The following is a 21,185-nucleotide window of genomic DNA, read 5'->3' on the forward strand; positions in this document are numbered from 1 at the left end:
AAGATGTTAAAAAAAAAAAAAGAAACTCATCATCAAATGTGGGAGACTAATAAATAAACACATTGCAATGCCAGATAATAAGTACAAAACTAAAACTATGGCCAAGATACAGAGGGTAGAAGCAGTGACGTGGGGAATGTGAGTATGAGAAGACTTGCCAGAGGTGAAGCCAGACAGAATAGTCCCAGAGAGCAAAGCGGGGGAGACAACAATCCACGTGGAGAGAGCAGCATTTGCAAAGGCCCAGGGACATGAAATAAGACGGTGGTGTAGCAGAACCGAGGCCAGCTCAGTATTGCTACGACATGAAATACAGGTAGAGGGGGCCCCGAGGGATGAGGGTGGCTAAGTGATCAGTAGCCACATTGCAAACAGCCTTTGATACCTTGTTCTGGGGTTTGGATTTTTTTTTTCCTATAGGTGATGGGGAGCTGGTAAAGGGTTTTAATCAAGGCAAAGGGGCTGACTTTCTTAAATTTTATTTTCTTATAACAGGCTTAATTCTGAATGAAACAAAGTAAAATACTAGCACTGACTAGAAAAAGGAAATCAGGCCAAGATGTGGAGAAAAAGTACCGCGTTTCCTGAGGAGTGTTTATGCTTAAATCTCCATGAGAACCCGCAGGGGGAAGTCCCCCCCAGAACAGCAGCGGCAGTACTGAGCGCTTCTGTGCACCGCGTAGTATTCCAAGCATTGTTAATGGATTACCTCACTTAATCTGCCCAACAGTCACATGAAGTCCACCGTACAGAGGGGGACACTGAGGCCCAGAGGGGTCGAGCTGCTCCTTCAAGGTCCACAGCCGGTGAGAGGGACCCCCAGGCCCCTCGCGCAGGCTTCCAACCCCTGCACATCTCAGCCTCCCCACAGTGGCACGAAAACTGCTGCACAAATCTGCGCCTCTGCTTGTTTTCGTCCTCTTCTGTAATGTGAGAACAACTATGTTTCTATGTTTACTACGTACTTCGGAGCCGGTTGTGTTAGGCGCGGCCTCACACCGGTAGAGGATGCGGCGGGAAGGGTGCCTTGCTACGCACGAGCGTGCCTCGCTCTGCAAAAGAGCCGGGATGTGATTCAAAACAAAAATACTCTGAGCAGCACTGGAAACTCCACTTACAAGTTAGGCACACGTTTTCTAAAGGCAGAGAAGATTCCAGGGCGGGGGAGCATCCTCTCAATGCCTATTCATGAGGGAGCCTGTCTCCCAGGGAAAGTAGCTTTCCAACCGGACGCAAAATCTTGATGTAAACATATACCGCACAGAACTCAAAGCCCACTTTTCATCATCTCACTGCAGCGGCTCTAATGTTAGCACTTTGGATCTTGCATTGTGAGCTATGTGTCTGGGCACATGTATATTTCTGCGAATAGGACTCCCATATGTACAGCCTGAGATATTAATGTAATAAGAAAGATTCCAAAAACCAAGTCTGCAATCTGCTGCATTACTTTTGAGTCACGAGTCACAGTGTGCGTGCCCAGACACACACACACACACACACACACACACACACACACACACACACACACAGTGCTGTATAATACAGCACTATGGCTTTCTCTATTTGGGGGCATGGAGGTCTAGGGTAAATCTCCACCTCTCTTGTACCTTCCGTCACACTGTCCCAATCTTTGTACCCTTGAAAAAACTCTGGATGCCTCTGAGTTATCTGTGTGCTTTTTCAAAGGAAAAATATGTAACATATTGAATTGAAACAGACTTGCTGCCCAAAATGGACATGTGCATCACATGACAAAATCCTTGCCTCTTTCCTAAACTTGAAATTTTGACTACCTAAAATTGCTGACTGATGGACAAGAATTCTAGTGGGATTAAAACACCTACATACGGGGGCTTCCCTGGTGGTGCAGTGGTTGAGAATCTGCCTGCCAATGCAGGGGACACGGGTTCGAGCCCTGGTCTGGGAGGATCCCATGTGCCGCAGAGCAACTAGGCCCATGAGCCACAATTACTGAGCCTGCGTGTCTGGAGCCTGTGCTCCGCAACAAGAGAGGCCGCGATAGTGAGAGGCCCACGCACCGCGATGAAGAGTGGCCCCCACTCGCCGCAACTAGAGGAAGCCCTCGCACAGAAACGAAGACCCAACACAGCCAAAAATAAATAAATAAATAAATAAATAAATAATAATTAAAGGTGCTAATAAAAAAAAAACAAAAAAACACCTACATAGCCACTTCACTTTCATCCTGTTCTGTCTGAATGTACAAAAAGCCTGCTCTCTTCTCTACCTGAAAGCTCCACAGACCCACTGCCTTCCATTCCAGGCTCTTTATGAGTGTCAAAGTGAACTCAAGAAATGTGCCATGTTGAAGCTGTAAATGCACTGAAGGTACAGCTTCTCGCTCACGAATGTGGTTTTACAGGACAAGGACATGCATTGAACTGTGGAATTTTGATGCTAGGTGGGTTTCCAGGACCTTTATGAAGGGGATTTGGAAGTAGGGTTCTAAAGTGTGCCCAAGATGCTAATTTGAAAGCTATTCCAGGTTACAAAAAGTGACCTGAGCAAAATTATACGATCTAGATTTGGAGATGACGAATGAAGCTGGGGAGTAGAAAAGTGCCTTGGACACAGAAAAAAGGAGTGTGAGACCATGCCAAGCTCTGAAGGTGAGGAATGGCTAAATTCCATTAAAGACCGTGGGACTAGACTGAGACTTGCAAGAAGAAAAAGTATTCATTGCATGAGTATTTTAAGAAAACGAAAGTTGCCTCATTGGACTAGACTAGAAAGAAGAAAGAGGAGTCAAGAGGTGGAGGAGGAGAAGGCTGAAATAATTGGCACAGGAAATGGGGGAATGTCAGGAGGAAAGCACCTTCTGGGGACCTGAAAGCAGGGTCAGCTTTTTTTTTTTTTTTGGCTGCACCACATGGCGTGTGGGATCTTAGCTCCCCGACCAGGGATCAAACCCGTGCCCACTGCAGCGGAAGCGCGGAGTCTTAACCACTGGACCGCCAGGGAAGTCCAGGGTCAGCTTTTCTAGGCTGATCCTCGTTGATGCTGGAAAGTGTTAGTTTGAATGCCGTTAAACATGACCTATTGGCAAGGATGTTAAGTGAGCCCCAATATGAGCAAGAGAAGAATCCATGGTTAGTTATGGGGATTAAGTGGCCTAGAGGGATCCAATCTCTTTGCAAAGAGGCCCTTTTTCAGCAGCTCATCATTTCTGTCTCCAGATTGGTTCACGTCTCCACCACTGTCTTCTGAGGTATTGACCATCACTGACAAGCCAGACGTCGATGCAGACTCTTCACAAACACTGCTGTAAGTACCAGAAGGTATGTCCCCATTTGAATTTGATGGGGTAAATTCCAGGAGAACTAGGGACCCCCGTGCTGTGGCTGAAGGGTCTCAGCAGGTCAGGAGCACAGATTGTGTCAGGCATTTGGCCCACTTCATAACCTCTTTCCTTTCAGTGTGTGTGTTCGTAGCCAGCCATAGCAAGCAGCAGGGCAGGAACTTGTTTTGTTCCTCGGTATTAAATTGCCTTGGCTAATCCCCAAGGGGCACCAAATGTCGTGGTGATCAGATTTGTCACCACCCAGAATCAATTCTTGGTCATTTACTGGGGACTTGGGAAATATATAGCTGAGATAAATTAAATCCAAAGTTAATCTCAAGCCTTTTATAAGCCAGCGGTTATAAATACTTGCCGACAAAATTCTTTACCAGAACTTTTTTGACAAAGGTGAGTTTCCTCCATTGCCCCCTTATTTTATTTCCTCCAAGCTGTACTAATGAACTGGGCAAAAATTTAATAAAGGGTAGAGGATGAAGCAAGCCTCTGAAAAGTCAAGTGCTGTCTCTCCCTGGAAATAGAACTCTTTATGACAACTTCCCTCCAGAACCTGAAAACCAATTATGGCCATTTTTAAAGAGGGTCAATTAGTTAAGAATAGAGTTCATCAGTAAGAATGTACTGAGCCCCAGAGGGTGCTAGGCGCTTCAGAAACAGGCCAGTTGTTGTGTCAGTGTCCTCTAGCATCTGAGCCAAGATGACTTGTATAAAAGATGATTTTCCAGTACTCAAACAGGGCCCATCTTGACAAATGGTTGAGGCAGCAAAGGGGGTCTTTGGTCCCTCCCCAGATTTTCCTGCATTCGTGTTCTGGGCTGATGTCAACAAGTCTTTCCAAAGTTTTTTCTTAACCAAGGTGATTAGAATTTAAGGTGTGATCCCTCCTGGGAAGGGAAAATGTGAACTCAGAAAACTATCAAGACCCAAGTAGGGTAGAACCATGAACTGACAAGCAATGGAGTTGATATTTTGGTCTTTAATTCCACCATGTAGATGAGGTTAGCATGGCCCCAGCAGCTAGAATTGAAGGGAGAGAACTCTGCAAGAATAGGCATGTTATAAGAAGCTCACCCCACCTTCTCCTCCGTATCAAGATCATGGAATTTTTTGCGGGGAGGGGGTGGGATGTAGGTGAGTTGGTGGCAGTGGGCAGGCACTGCCCTCGACCCACTCAGCACCATGGGAAGGGTGCCCTCCCCCTTCCCCCGTATCTTTGTGAGATCATTCCTAACACTTGGTCTCAAGGCATATACATATTAGATTTGATGTTAAAATCATTTCAGATTGATCAAGGACACACTCAACTGACAATGCTCTCTGTAACAGCTTTCTGTCGCTGGGTGTCAGACTGCATTTCCTGCCTATTTCAACACCAAACATCAGGTGTGGTTGCCACTACTTCCACCAAATTCCAATTAGTTCATTTTGAAGGATACCACCCATGGGTAGGTACATAGGGAACCTAACTTTGAAGTTAGGACTTCTCTAAACCATGCTGGTTTAAAATCCCAGGGAATTCCTTTTTGCAGCAGACCTCCTAGGGTGTTTTTACACAAGGAAATGAAAATTTAAATTACAGTATAAGGTATTCAACTGATTTCCCTGGGTGGTTTGATTGGGAAGAAATGTACTACTGTGAAAATTTCATCTATCACAGGCTTGTAAGATTCATCTCTTTCACTTCTAAACTCACATAGGCTATTCAAAAACCTCAGATTGAGGGCATCTTATTTGCTATTTACTATTTGGGAAGAATACATTTTATTAGATTCTCCATCCATGTTTTTAAAAAGTTATTTGTTTCAAATATGTGTTCATAACCTTTTTTACTTTGATCTGAATTTTAGTTTAATCCTTATAAGTAGATATTGTATGTCCTTGGTACAAAATTTGAAAAGTATGAAATGATGTATAGGGAAAAGTAAGTCTCTTTACTCCTCTGTCCCCCAATCACGCAATCTCAGAGGCAACTACTGCTACTAAGTTTTAGTTGTGCTTCTAGATGCATTCCAGGCAGATTTGTCAAGTAGGTTTTTTAACAGAAATGGTAGAATGTTATACAAGGTGTTCTATACCTTACTTTTTTCATTTAACAGTATACCTTAGAGAGCCTTCCTTATCAGTGCATTCTCTTTAACTGCTATAGAACATTCCTTTCTATGGCTATACCAAAATTTATTTAATTAATCCTTTATTGATAAAAAAAAAAAAACACCTAAAAAATTAAGGTTGTGTCCAACCTTGTGCTAATACAAACAATACTGGAATAAATAGGTCACTTCACAGAAGCTGAGTATAACTGTAGGAGAAATATTTAGAAGTAAATTGCTGGGTCAAAGGGTGTATTCGGTTTTTAATTTTAATAAATATTGCAAATTGCTTTCCATAAAGTTGTAACAACATGAGCAGCATAGGACAGTGCCTGTTATCCACCCCTTGACCACAGAATGTGTTATCAGAGTGTATTATCAATTTTTTAAAATATTTGCCAACGTGATAAGTGGAAATTGATATCTCTTTGTAATTTTATTTTGATTTTTTTCTTAACATAAGTGAGACTGAGCTCCTTCCCATGTATTGTAGAGCCGTTTGGACTTCCTTTTCAGTCAACTGCCTTCATATCTTTTGCTAGTTTTCCAATGGAGTTAGGTCTTTCTTTTACTGATTAATTAGTTCTTTACATCAGGAAAAACATGCTTTCGCTGAGATAGGCTTTTAAAATGTTTTCCCAGGTTCTTATCTGCCCTTTTACCTCTGTAAAAATCAACTTCTATTGGTTTTTGCTATACACGAAGTTTTGATCTTTCAATAGGATTCTAGAATGCTAGAATGCTTAAATGCTTTAAAAATTACTTACCAAATAATTATAAAATATCACAGAATTGGTGTCTCTCCTCTTGGACCAAGAAGACTTAAAATTTTACATTAGAGCTGTATTAGTTTTCTTTGCTGAATAACAAATTACCACAAATTTGGCAGTTTTAAACAATATCCATTTATTATCTCAAATTTTCTCTGGGTCAGGTGTCTGAACCTGGCTTAGCTGAGTCCTCTGCACTGGGTCTTACTAGACAGCAATTAAGATGTTGGCCAGGGCTGGGGTCTCATCTGGAGGCTCAACTGGGAAGGGTCTGCCTCAGGTTTTTGGAGAAGTTATTTCCTTGAGGCTTTAGGATTCATGACAACTGTCTTCTTCAAAGCCAACAATGGAAAGGATCTCTAGAGCCAAAACCTTTGCAAAATGGAGTCTTTTATAACGTAACATAATCATGGGAATGACATCTCCTCACCTTTGTCATATTCTGTTGGTTAGAATCAAGCCACAAGTCCTGCCCACGCTTAAGGGGCTGGGGGAGGGCTTATACAAGAGCATAAATACCAGAAGGCAGGGATCACTGGGGGTTACTTTAGGATCTGTCTGTAGCATGCATAATATGAAGTTCTAGGGAAAGTATAAAGATTAAATCACCGGGGAGTGTTCCCTCAAGAACGTAAAATACAGAAGGAAAAATTAAAATAACTTTAATATAAGACATAATGTAGAGGGGACTTCCCTGGCAGTCCAGTGGCTAAGACTTTGCCTTCCAATGCAGGAGGTGCAGGTTCGAGCTAAGATCCCACATGCCACTTGGCCAAAAAACCAAACCATAAAACAGAAGCAATATTGTAACAAATTCAATAAAGACTTTAAAAATGGTCCACATCCAAAAAAAAAAATCTTAAAAAAAAAAGACATAATGTGGAAACTTCTACCAAGAGCAGTACAAACTAAAATATTATGAAAGTTTAGAAAAGGAGGAGGGAATCTGAGAAGTCTCCTTTAAGGTAGCATTTGAGTTGAGCTTTTTATTGGTTGTCGTTGTTGTTATTACTATTCTCATTATTTAAAAGTTAGCATTTACTGAGTGCTAAGTCTATCCTAGGCAAGGCACTGTGCAATTAGGAATTTTCACCTTTGTTCCAGCCAGGGCACCCCCATTTTTAATCTGTGTTACATATTACACTTTTGTTTAAGATTTTTATTTTAATAAAGGGTTTTCATGGCTGAAAAACAAATATCAAACCATTGGTTGGGACTGGGTAGGGATTTTGAAAAAGGTCAATTCAATGTCGGAGCTAAGGTTCCAAACCGATTCAAAACCTACAAAAACTGGGGCCAAACAGATAAGATCAGAGGTCCACAGAGTGACCATCGTATCATAGCAGACTGCAACTGGAGGGCAGGAATTCTGACTTTCATGTAGTCCTTGCCTAAACTGGGTCATAGGGGGAAATGGGTTGTCCAGAAGTTAGTGGGACCAGGAGCAAAACTGAATCAATGCCAAGCCTTTGAACTAAGTGCTTGGGGCAGAGGGTATGGACCGATTCTAGAGTCTAATATTAGGCTTGTGGAGACAGGAGTGGAGGAGGGTAGAAAAGGGGTAAGAGACATCACCTGTGAAGGTTAGGAGCCTGCAGTGGCAGTCTGTATAAGTAAAGTGTGTTGAGTTTAGCTATTCTGGATTGCTATCTTGAAAGCCTTCTTTCTATTATAATTACAGCAAATAACTCAGTTATTACTTAGAAGTCACACCTTGTATTTCCTTCTACTTCTTCTGATTCAGAAAAGTCTTTCATAATAGCTATTTCCTGTTTGACATGGCTGTAGGTAACCTGCCTGAATCTATTTTTTCTGTAGTATCTCCAACATGCCATCATTTCAAGTAAAGGTTTTCTAACTATACTCTTGTGTGGAGTGTCAAGGGCATCCCAAGAATGTGGGAAGGTCTGAGAAAATAGGCATGCGTTCCACACAGCACCTTAACCAGAGCAGCCCTGTTTTTATTGGTTTCATTTACTTAAAATTCCATATAAAGTTTGTTTCAAGAAAGGCTATCTAAGTTCTAAAAAAATAAAAAGCAGTTATCGGAGTATCTGTTAGTTTTATCTTTACCAAGAAAATTCAGTCTAATCTTTTTTAGTCACATTTCATTTCTGACCACAAATGGTATTACCAAATTTGACTCCCTTCTTTATTCGTTAGACTTAACTCTAAATGATTTTGGCTGCTACCAAAGAAATCAAATCTTTGCTCAAAGAATAAAGATTAGTCATTAATTTGAAGATTCAGTAGAATGAGCTGTAGCCTCTGAAGAAGATTCCAGAAGGTGAATTCTGCAAATATTTTGAGCAAAGTTATCATTTTTGAAATAAAAGCATAACTCCTCAAGATAAATACCCTGAAAGATGTAGCACTCAATAGTAAACATGGAGAAGATCCTCATTATTCACTGTTCACATTCATATTTTTTTAATTGGGAAGAAATTCCAAAAGTCTGTAATATAACGTCTGAATTTGAATTTAAAACTCTGTAACACTGGCATATGGGGAGTGAACCATCTTAACCCAACTTTGTTACCCTGAAAAAAGTAACTTTCTTGAAGGGTCCACTTATGCTTTTTCATGAAGGAGGCACTTATACTTCTCAGTTTTAACTTAGTCTATTTGGTAAGAAAAATACATGCTGTAAAGTCCTTCTGACATACACTCAACAATCTTCACTACATTTTGGCATACTCATTTAAAACTCAGTCAATTGTTTTGCAATCAAACCCAAACAAGCCCTATGATTACCCTACTGTGAGCCCTTGACCAGAGAGTAAATGTGTAATGGGCAAAAATTTTAGTCCACAAACACAAGTACAAATAAATGACTCTATTTTTCTAAAACTCAACTTATTTTCTACTTCAGACTCTCATCCCAGTCGGTTCAGGTCCTCTCCATCATGGCCTCCCCACCCTCAACTTCCGCCCTATCCCTAGTGTATCACTTATGTTTCAGTGGACACTGTAGGGTCAAGACATGGTGCAGGGACAACTGGTCCTTGATTGTTGTCGCTTACCACTGCTAGATTCCATGGAGACATTACATCCTATTACGTACCTATACAGTTATGGTCTATACAGTTGTTGCTGAACTGGCCCAAACATGAGATCCTTCCAGGTCTGGGTTTTTCTCATCTATTCCAATACCCCTCTTGGACTGCTGATAAATATTTTCTACATGTATCATTCTAGGTATGGAAAAATTCTGCAAGGTGGTCTCGGGTAGGTCTATCTACACCTTCTAAGTAGTGATCTCTACTCTACTTCTGGTCTTTGGAGCAATTCATGAGTCTTGCACCTCCTTGCATTCCATCCAGGAAAAGACATAGAAGCTCATTCTGTTCTGAATCCCTACAAACCTAACTGAGGTTTCTATCAAGTGCACTCTGCCACTACACATTACACCACTGAAGACTCAGTTTTGAGGGTAGGAGACAAAGAGTAAGACCTCTTTTTAGAGACATTCACCAGCATATAATGCTCTTCCTCCTCTCTAATTATCTTCCTCTCTCCCACATAGTTATTCTTAACTCCTCTGGGAAAGGAAATCTGACTCACACAATTAAGCACAGTCCCAAATCCGCACTTTGGACTTTATTCCCTGAGTCTTTCAAGGCTTAGTATTTGAAAGTCAAACACCAGGCTCTTTTAAATCAAAAACCTTGGCTCTTAAACTTCCACTTCTGACCAAGATGAAATAACAGAAACAGATCTATTTTCCTTCCTGAAACAACTGAAAAACTGGACAAAATTTATAAAGCGATGGTTTCTAAAACATTGGATATCAGGAAAAAAAGAATTAACCCCTGAGATATGGAAAACAAGTGAGATGACCCCCACAATTGCACTAGCTTGCTACCTGGAGAGTTTACATGCTGCAGCACATGGAGATCCAAGTGGAGCCCAGGAGTTTCAGAACTTGAGGAGATGGAGCTGGGAGTTCAGGAAGGCCAAATGTTAGAATTCACGGGGCGGCATACTGCAGGGAAGAGTGCTACACAAAATAAGAACTCAAGAGGTATGAAGATGTCCCAGCTGAGTACTGATGAGTATAGGTGTGAGACAACTACTTGAAGCCAGGGAAAGAGCCACTCAAAAGAAGCAAAGGAAACAGTCCCACAGCTCTCCTAGAATTGGGAATAGTTCCTGTTACCACCAGCCATTGGGGAAAACCTCATAATTCACAGGGCATGGGTAGAATACTCAGAAGGGTTTTGCCTCAGTACTGGAGAAAAATTAGCCACGTTAATTAGGCAGCTTTGGTCCTACCTAAAAATAAAAAAGCAAGACTCAAAAGCATGAAACTGTTTCCAAGTAACTCAACTAGCTCCCAGAAAAAAGTTCAATAATATTTATAGGAATAAAACCATCCATCACCTAACAAGGTAAAATTTGCAACACCTGGCATCTAATCAAAAATTACCAGGCATGCAAAAAAACAGGAAAACACAACCGATAACAATAGATTAAAAACAACAACAGAAAAATCTAAACTGACTCAGTAAATAAATGGATGATAGAGTTAGTACCTAAAATTTTTAAACATTATTATAATGGATTTTCGTATGTTGAAGAAACTAGGAGAACAATTAAACATGTTAAGTAGAAACCTGGAAGACATAAAAAAAGACACAAAATTTCTAGAGATGAAAATTATAATGTCTGAGATGAAAAATACACTGGATTAGATCAATGGCAGATCAGCCATTACAGACATAAAGCTTAGTGAACTTGAAGATATAGTAATAGAACCTATCTAAATATATAATATAGGGAGAGAAAAAGACTGAAGGAAATGAAGCAAGCATCAGGGACTTATGGATAACTTCAAGTACCCCAATATATGTGAAATTGGAGTCCCCAAAGGAGAGGAGAGAATGGGAGGGACAGAAGAAATATTTGATTAAATAATTAGTGAAAATTATCCACTTACAAACTCACACATCCAGAATTTCAACAAACCTCAAGTCCAAGAAAAAATCCAAAACCCATTCCTGAAAAATAAAATCTCTGCAAACTATGACTAGAAGGCAGTTTCTTCAGCCTGATAAAGGATGGCTATGAGAAACTTATAATTAATATCATACCTAATGATGGCAGATGGAATGCTTTCCTTGAAGTCAGGATCAAGGCAAGAATGTCTATTCTTGCCACTTGCATTCAACATTGTATTAGAAGTTCTAGACAATAAAATTAGGCAAAAAAAAAAGGAATAAAAGGTATTCATATTGGAAAGGAAAAGTAAAACTGTCATATTCATAACTGACATGATTGGCTATGCAAAATCTAATAAGTGAGCTTAAGGTTGCAGGATACATGATAAGTATCCAAAAGTAATTGTATTTCTACATTAGCAATAAACATCATAAATTGAAATTTTAAGAAGTAATACCATTAACAAAAACCTTAAAAATATGAAATAGGGATAAATCTGACAAAAGATGTGAAGGTCTGTACACAAGTATAATAAAACATTGCTCAATGATATTAAATAATAACCTAAAAAAGGAAGAGATTTACCTTGTTCTTGAGTCAGAAGACTTGTTAAAACATTTATTCTTCTTAAATTGATCTATATATTCAGTGCAACCCCAATCAAAAACCCAGCAGAATTTTTTGGTAGGCATTGACGTGCTGATTCTAAAAATCATACGGAAACACAAAGAACCTGGAATAACAAAGCAAAACAAAACTTAAAAAGAAGAATAAAGATGAAGGGCTTATAGCACCTGATTTCAAGATTTACACAAATCTACAGAATCAAGGCATTGCAGTATTGGTGTAAAGATAGACAAATAGGCTTGCCACATAGGGACAAATAATTTTTGACAAAGGCAGTTCAGTGGAGAAAGGATACTCTTTTCCAAAACTGGTAATGGAAAAATTGGACATCCATAGGCTAATAAATAAACTTCAATCTATACTTGTTACTAAATTAAAAAATTAACTCCTTTGAAACGACCTAGAGGGGTGGAATACAGAGGGTGGGAGGGAGGCTAAAGAGGAAGGGGATATGGAGATATATGTATGCATATGGCTGATTCACTTTGTTGTACAACAGAAACTAACATAGCACTGTGAAGCAATTACAATCCAATAAAGATGTATTTTAAAAATTAACTCCAAATGGATCATAGACTTAAATGTAAAGCCTAAAATTATTAAACTTCTGGAAGAAAACACAGAAGAAAATCTTCGTGACCTCGGGTTGGCAGAAATTTCTTAGTACAGTACTAAACACTATCCGTAAAAGAAAGGATTGATATAGATAGGATTTAATTAAAATTAAGAACTTTTGCTCTTCAAAAGACACTTTTAAGAGGATGAAAGAGAGCCAATCCACAGGCTGGGAGAAAATGTTTGCTAATTCAATAGATGATAAGGGGCTTGTATCCATAATATTTAAAGAACTCTCAATACTCAATTTAAACATAATCAATTTTTTTAAATGGGCAAAATGTTTGAACAGACACTTCACCGAAAACGATATACAGATGGCAAGCAGAAACAGGAAAGGATGCTCTTCACCATTAATCATTAGGGAAATGCAAATTAAAACCATAATCAGTTACCACTACACATCTATTATAATGTCTGCAGTTAAAAAGACTGACTATACCATGTGTTGGCGTGGGAACAATTATGACTCTCACACACTACTGGTGGGAATGTAAAATGGGCAAATTCTTCAGAAAACAGTTTGGCAGTTGCTTAAAAAATTAAACATGCACCTACTACATGATTCATTCTACTCCTAGGTGTTGACCCAACAGAAATAAAAGCATGTGTTTACAAAGACTTGTACACAAATGTTTATTGCAGCTTTATTTATACTAGCCACGACCTGAAAATAATCCAAATGTTCAACAACAGGTGAATGGACACACCATGGTATAGTCATACAGTAAATTACTACTCAGTAATGAAAATGAATGGACTATTGATACAATAACCTGGATGATTCTCAAAATAATTATGGTCAGTGAAATAAACCAGACAAAGAGAATAAGTACCATATGATTCTATTTATATAAAATTCTTGAAAACCTGCAAACTAATCTATAGTGGCTGAAAGCAGATTGGGGCTGTCTAGGGAAACAAAGCAGGGAGAGAGGGAGGAAGGAGGGATTACAAAAAGGCACAGAGCAACTTTGGGGTGATGGATATGTTTATGATTTTGATTGTGATGATGGTTTCATAGGTGCACACATATGTCAGAACTCACAATATTATGCACATTAAATATGTACGATTTATGTCAATAAAGCTCTTTTAAATTGTCTTTGCTCTTGAAACTCAAATGTATTTTCTCTCTTTCCCTCTCTTTTTTCTGTATTAACTCTTCTCTAAGGCAAGGGATACCACCAACTGAATGAAGGAAGGATAAAGTATACAAGGACATTCACAAGGGGAATAAACCTAAGTTTGTATCTCAAAATGCACCATGTTATACAAGCACTGTAGTCCAGTGGAGGGAACATTGGACTAATGGTGGCTAATTGGCTGTGTTACATAGCTTTCCTCTGGGGGGGGGGGTGGTTCTCTTGGTAGGTATGTATGTCAAACTTCGTTGTAAAAATGTTAGGGGTTGAGGAGCTTGTCCATAGCAAAATTGTGAGGTGAATAAATCTTATCTAAGGTGTCCCTCAATTCCCCTCTTTGGGTGTCTCTTCCCTAATTTTCTATATTACTCTCCCTCCCCTTATATCCTTACTTATCCTCCAATCAAGACCCCCTGCTTTCATGCTTCCACCAACGCACTCACTCCTTCTGAGTATTCTGGCAGACACTGAAAAGTTATATGATAAACGTAGTCTGATTAAGATATTTGTAATTCAATGTGAATCACTACACCTAGCATAGGGTTTAAGAACATAAATGCTGGAGCCAGGCTGCCTGGGTTCAAATCCCAGCTCCGTCCCTAACTGGCTGTGTAACCTTGGGCATGTTCCTTAACCACTCAGAACCTCAGTGTCTTCATCTGTAAAATAAGCATAATTGTACCTATTTCACGAGTTAGTCATGAGGATGAAATGAATCAATATTTCTAAAGCATTTAGAACAGTATCTGGCACACAGCAAACACTATATAGATATTTCTAAAGTAAATTAATAAATAGGCAGGGACTACAGTTTTAAAATGAGAGAGAATGTTTACATCCAGAAAACTAACTCTTAACAGTGGAGTCTTGTTTCTTGGAAGCCCTGTGGCAGAAATGTCCATCAAGAGATAAAAGCACCTCCCTGGCATGTATCAGATCTCCCCACCCGAGTGCCCACCACTTCAGTCTCTACATCAGCCCACTGTAGGATGCTCAATGCCCATGCTGTGAATCCGAGCAGGTGCTAATGTCACACCTCCTAATTTGGACCAACAGAGATCACTATTGTCTTCAGAGCTGCCAGGGCTCCGATCAACTCAAACCCCTCAAAGACCTAAGCCTAACAGCCACCTGCCTCTCAGCTAAAAACATAGTAAGTCTGCTCCTGTAGAGTCAAGCAATAATAAGCACACATGCTAATTCAGTTCTGAGACCTACTGGGTGAAATCTTAACTCTTTCAAGGATATGTAAACCCAGACTGAAACGCTCATTAAAAACATTTCAAAGCTGTTAATCACAGTGGCTTTTAAAAGGCAGTGGAGCCAGAGCACCAGCTGAAGAGAACCCAAAGTTTCTCAGTGTTATTAATTCCTCCAGTGCCTAAACCCTCTTGAGAAAGAATCTATATCCAGAAGGATTAGAAGATTCTGCCTGCAAATCTATTAACCCAGTACTGACAGGAGTGGGATACACCCTTAGCCATCTTATTATCTTTTTTAAGTTTGTCATTAGAAAGGTTTTCAGGTTTCTGGCTTAGGGGTGTGTCCTTACCCCATAGGAAAGCAAACATAATTTATAACACAGCCAATTTCCATCTGGGTCCTAGGGTCCAAGACCACGGGGACCCCTTTACTCACCATTCTTCCTATAATCCTTTATTGAGTATCTGCTTTGGGAAAATGCTTTGTAGTACAAGCCCGGCCCTTCCAGAGTATAGTAACCATCCCTCCCATGGCCCCATTCTCAAAACCCTGTTGGGGGGAGCGTGGGGGAGAGGAGTAATGTCTCTATGTATGACATACCCCCAGAAACTTCTGATTCAAGCAGCATGGACACCCATACCCAAACCAACCCTTCCAATAGCCAGCTGGTGCCTAATCACATTCTCTTCCATGAAAGTTATAATTGGCAGAGGCTGAATTTAGCTGGTCCTGAGAAAAATACACTGACCTGGGCTGCTGGCCATTTGGTAAATAGAGAGCAAGAGGGAGAGGAGATTGTAAAAGCAGAAAGGAGAACATATAGCCTGTAAGAGACAGCACAGTTTCTGGGTGTAGAGGTTGCCAAGGTAGAGCTCCCCAGAATTCTAGCTGTCCTCTTTACCTGTATTAGTGACATCAACTGTTGGTTTGTGAGCTTAAGGGGGTTCCTGTTCCTGTTGATTAAACAAGTTCTGATTAAAGCTAATAAACCTCAGGACTTGAGGTTTTTAGCCTACGCTATGTCTGGAACTGAAAGATCCAAGGATTGCTCTCTGCTGTATGTAATGTGAGTCCCAGTTTAGGCCTATTCCCTGTTCAGCTTAATGTACCAAGATGTCTGACGGGGCCAACCTACTGTGTATCTGTTTGCATAAGGAGCCTTGTTGCCTCCTGGGAAAGAATTCATCCTAAGGTAAAAGACAATTAAGACATATAAGTTTGGTCCAAAAACAATGCCCAGGACAGAGGAAATGTGGAGCATTTTAGTACAGTAGTGCCTTACTATTGCTGTAATAGAGGCAAAACCCATCCTGAGTCTTCTGATGAGGGGATTGAAATGAAGGCCTGCTTCCAAAAATATGCAAAAAGCAAGCAAACAACAATAGCCAAAAAACAAACAAACAAACAAACAAAAAAACCTCTAATTTGGGGGTACAAAAACACACTATTTTGTATCCAAGTCACTGAGTAATTCCTACAGTAGGGAAAGGGATGCTTCCCGGTGCTTCAGCAGAAAATCTGGTACAACACACAAGGGTCAAGGTTAGCCACAGTAGTTAGAGCTCTCTGGACAGATATCTGTGGCCACAGCTTGGGGACTGGTGGCCCACATGGACAGGCATCTCCAGCGGTGGCAGGCATCAGCAACCCCCTGCAGGCCATGGGGAAACAGAGAATGCAACATGGTAGCCGTAAGAACTGAGTCCATGATCGCACATGAGAGAGCCCCACAAACCCTCAGCGGTAGGAGAGGGGTTGGAAAGGGAGCTTCAAAAATTTTTTGCAAATCCCATATTGGCTGGTGGGCACTGAAGGTGGAAGAATACTGTTTTAATTGCTGTTGTGACAAACCTCTTTCTCACTTTTGTTTTTTAACCTTAGGCTGTGCGTCCAGAGAAGCAAGGATTCTGTGTGGGAAGCAAGGTTTCCTTTTAATTGTGCTCCCATCTCTGAGGAGTTTTCAGTTCACCTCTCTTGTTCTTGGATTTGATGAACAAGGCCACCCAGACCTTGATCATATTGTAAACTTGCCCACCCTGTACCCCCATCACACTTTCTCTTTGAGGACTGAAGTTTCCTAATATATTTTCACCATATTAAATAGAAAGTGTATTTCCATAATGGAAAAGAGCAATGACATATCTAATCAAACCCTTCATAAAATTGGGGTTTCATTAGCACCCTCAAAGTCTCTACCTCCTAAAGGTGGAAATGTGTCTGCCATGAGACAGCAGCATGACAGAGAAAGCCTTCCATTAAACTTAAAACTGGAATCTGAAGTAAATAAGAAACTCGAGAGCATTTGCAATGACATAAATATCTACCTTAGCTCAGACCTCAGTTCAGCAAAGCACCAAGGCCCCTGCTGTCAGCAGGCTGGGTCTTCCTTGCTATGCTAAGCACATGTGGGCGCCAATGTGAAATCTGAATAATGCTTTGAAGGAATATAGCTCATTCTGGGAAGATGAAAGCACTTTGCACACAGCATTATCTCTTTAATTCACACACATCCCCTATGCAAGCAGTAGATAGGAAGTAGGTATTTATTCTGGGTTTCTGACTCTATTAGTGTTGAATGATCTACATATTTATGGGAGCAGATGGACCCCCGGAAAATGAACACAGTGAGAAGAGAAAGATGCAGGACCGAGGTCAGCCGCCGTTAGGGCCACGTGGTGGCCAGTACATGACACTGCTCGTCTACCCTGGGGCAGTGGCACTGAGGAGAGAATGCATGGGCGTGCTCATGAAAAAGCAAATAGTCCAGTTTGCCCGCAGTTATGGGCGTATGCAGAGAAGTAGTCATGATAGAATGAAAAGGAACAAAAGGATCAAAGGAGACATGGTAATGAGAAAAAATAATGGCAAGAAAAGGGGCACTGGGGTCTGAATACAGAGAGCCCCGTATACTCTATGAGCAAAGAGTTTGGACTTAGTTTGGTAAAACATGGGGAGTGGTTGATGGTTTTACAGTAGGGCTTGATATACCAGAACCAACCATAGGAAGACTAACCTGGAAACAGTGAGTAGAGAGTTTGGAAGAGAAAGAAGGACTTTCTAGAATATCAAGAAAGGCCCCGTCCAGACCAGGCTTTGATCTTGAGACCTTGGCTCCTGAAGCACTGGTGACTCGCCCTCTAGCAAGCAACCCCAGAACCACTGAAGGCACTGAATCTTTAGTGCACGAGGCTCTCCACAGAGGAGGGGACGGGAGGGTGCCAGGGCCAGTTTTGTGTGTGTTGGGACCTAGACCTCGTTGCCGTCTCAGGTGGCTGAATTTCGGTCCTCAAATCCCTAGACACTTGGCTACTCTGTGGACAGCCAACCCAAGGAGTCCAGCAGCCTAGCTGGCCTCCTGGCTCTGCCCCACTCTTATCTCTTTTGACATCACTTTTTCTCGTTCCCTCCTTGCCAGCTAATCAACTGAGTCACTTCCTAATAGAGACACAATAGCCCCAACTATGGTACTTAATTCAGCAAATATTTATGAAGGACCCCATGTGCCAGGCATCGTACTACAGATATTGGCAAAATCCCAGTGACCAAGTCCTGGATGCCCTACTCTAGCTGACCCACCGTCTTGTGGATTCAGTTTAAACCACAGACCTCTAAGTGAAAGCTGCTTGAACTGATTAATGCTGAAAAGACTTCATTCAGCAGAGCTAGAAAAACTCTGTTCTCTGTGGGCCTGCTTTTTTGTTGTCCTCTGCCTTGCATCTCGTGGGAGCTGAGCTCTGCCCTAGAGGGTGTTTAGCAATATTCTTGGTTTCTATCCACGTACACCAGTAGCTCACCCACTGCCCCGGCTGCGATAATCAGAAAGTTCTCCAGACGTTGCTAAATGTCCCCTGGGGGGAAAAGTCACCCACGGAAGAGAACCACCATTTTAGAGTAACCATACAACTTTATAGATGCTTAACCTTAATCCGTAAGGGAACGTGGGTCCCACATTTCAGCTTCAGTTTCTTTTCCACGTAACTGATCTCTTCACAGAAGGTGCTGCTCTCCAGACCCTAGAAAATGGGGACCTGGGCAAGGAACAGGATCACCAGTGGAAGGGTACCACCTGTACTTCCCAGTCCAAACCAGGCGGAGACAGACTCGGGGAAACACCTGGATGACAGGATGGGCAATGGCCCCCCTCCTTTTCCTCCTGGCTTGATGGCAACAGCCAGAGCTGTAGTCACTCTGACCCCCGCTCACCATGAGTGGAGACAGTCTTCACTGGGAAAGAGGCACTGAAGTCCGTCATCCACTCATGAAGGCCCAGCATGTGAGGGAGGGAGGTATCAGCCTCAGGAGGCTCTTTCTACCTTGGGGGTTTTGCTCTGCTCCCAGGAATACCAAGGGTTTCCAAGCCACTGGGCTCCAAGGCCGAGGTGAGGCGACAGGGATAAGGAGGGGATAGCCACCAAAATAACCACAATTTACGTCTGCATCTTAGGATGTGCGTGCTGAATGTAAAAGAGAAGAAAGATGAATGACGCTTTGGTTCCTCAGAGCCTCATAAAGTTATCAAGGTCCATGATCCATCTTCAGCTTTACTCACTGGCAAAATAAATTTGTCAGTGCTCCTGAAGTGAAAGCAATTCAGGACGACCAATTTAAACTAATCAGACTCACCCGGAGAGAAAGGCAGGAGCCAGGTCAACACTTTATTTGTATTCATATAAAGTGAGCAACATGCCTTCCAGGGCCTGAATATTTATATCTGTTCTCCAGGCTACCTCTTTCTTGATATCAAAGTTCCTAAGGTTTGGTCAACACACAAATTCTTTTAACAAATTTGTTTAACAGATTGTTATTGAGTGCCTTCTATGTGCAAGGATCTATGCTAGCAAATCAGACAGAATGATTTCTGCCCCCTTGGAAGGTACAATCTGGTCAAAATGATAATTATAAGCTTCCTTGTGGGCTAGTAAATCAGAGGAAAAAGTACGAAATTGTGTTAAGGGATGTGTTCAGAGAAAATGCTGATAAGCTATTTTAAAACCACAACAGAAGAGAGACCTGGTCTCTGTCTTTGAACAGCGATGTTTAAGCTCTGATAAATTCCACCTTCGACATGAACTTGCTTATGAATAAAGGCAAATTATCATGCCTCCCTGAGTGGCTGCTTCTCCATTTGTAAAATGAGGTATCAACATCTTTTTCTGCCCTCCCTAGTGAAAAGTTGCTGTAAAGAAAACACATGGGAGAGTCCTTGGTACTGATGAAGGGGCTGGTGGTCAGAGCAGCTGCTTGCATTCTGTTTCATTGCATTTAAGAAATTGTTTTTACATCCCAACTCTGTGTCCAGCCCTCACTTAAGAGGAGGAAACAGGGCTAGTGTAAATACTGCAGGTCAGACTCACGGATTTCTGTGAGTCTGCTGATGTAAAAAATAGGAGCAATTTGTCGTAATACTCGAAAAGATCATTTATTCAAGAGAGGTATATTGAGAGCCTTAGAATGCCAGGAACTATGGGTCTGTTTACAGAAGTAAAAATGGAAGATCTGGGGATCATTCCTGTGGATCCAATAACAAGCCTTCCTCCTGCTGCCTGGTTCCTGTGGATTAGTTGGTTATGGTTGATAAATTGCTAAGTGCATGTAAAGTTCTGTAACATTATTAATTCCGTCGTCCTTCACGAAGAATAAGAGGAAGAGAGAGAGGAAAGCCTATCAGATTGCTCATCCACTAAAATAGCAGAGAAAATGCTTAACACAAACAAAAATAAAGCCCTTTCTCCTCTCACATCCTATTTCCAAATCATTTCAAAGAGTTATTACTAAACTTCAGAAAGTCTTGCAACATAGGAAACGATATTAAATGTCAAAGACCCATTAAGTGCAATTTTGCTGCAATGAAAGGCAACGTAAAGAGGACTAATTCAAGAAGGAAAAAATTCTGGAAGAGAAATTTATTTTAAAGGTCAGTTTTTCTTTAGAAACAACTGAAAACCCTTCCATCGGAAGCATTGGCTGGGCTTTTGTCCAGGTCACGTTCTCCCCTTAATGTTCAGAGTCAGAGAAGACAGCCTTGAGTTCCGAAGGACATGGTTAAGTCACGATGTTTGAAGAAGTGTCACACTATTCTTTCTTAAACTACCAACTGCCTTCAGCTTCCGTCAAATGTCATGCTCTCATTGTAGCTTGACAACAAGCTTCTGTCAAGCAGTCACGGGGAAAGGGATGATGCAAGACGTAAAAGGGGCCGTAGGCTATGTTTCATTTACTGTACTGTTAGTGGTCCTCAACCAGGGGAAAGTTTGCTCCTCGGGGACATTTGGTAATGTCTGGAGTCATTTTCGGTTGTCACAAATTGGGCGAGGAGTACTACTAGCATCTAGTCAGTGGGGACCAGGGCAGCTAAACACCCCCACCCTAAAATGCCCAAGACACCCCCTCAACCAAGAGTTATCCAACCCAAAATATACACTGAGACGGAGAATCCCTGAGCTATTATGACTCTGTTTTGTTTTTTTTTTTT

At 41.2% G+C, this 21,185-nt stretch overlaps 1 protein-coding gene across 12 annotated transcripts in view; it reads right to left on the bottom strand.

Annotated features, from left to right (window-relative positions):
- The window catches only part of SPACA1 (sperm acrosome associated 1), a 203,611-nt gene that overhangs the window by 75,161 nt on the left and 107,265 nt on the right, over nucleotides 1-21,185 (bottom strand). For 8 of the 12 annotated variants that reach the window (XM_082406000.1, XM_082406004.1, XM_082406006.1 and 5 more), the window contains one exon: nucleotides 11,276-11,856. The exons of the other annotated variants lie outside the window; for them this stretch is intronic. The gene's annotated coding sequence lies outside the window, so the exon portion shown is untranslated. The remainder of the gene's footprint in view (nucleotides 1-11,275; nucleotides 11,857-21,185) is intronic. 12 annotated transcript variants of the gene reach the window in all.

Source organism: Balaenoptera borealis (assembly GCF_965194805.1).
Source record: "Balaenoptera borealis genome assembly, chromosome: 9".
In the NCBI taxonomy this organism is placed as follows: Eukaryota; Metazoa; Chordata; class Mammalia; order Artiodactyla; family Balaenopteridae; genus Balaenoptera; species Balaenoptera borealis.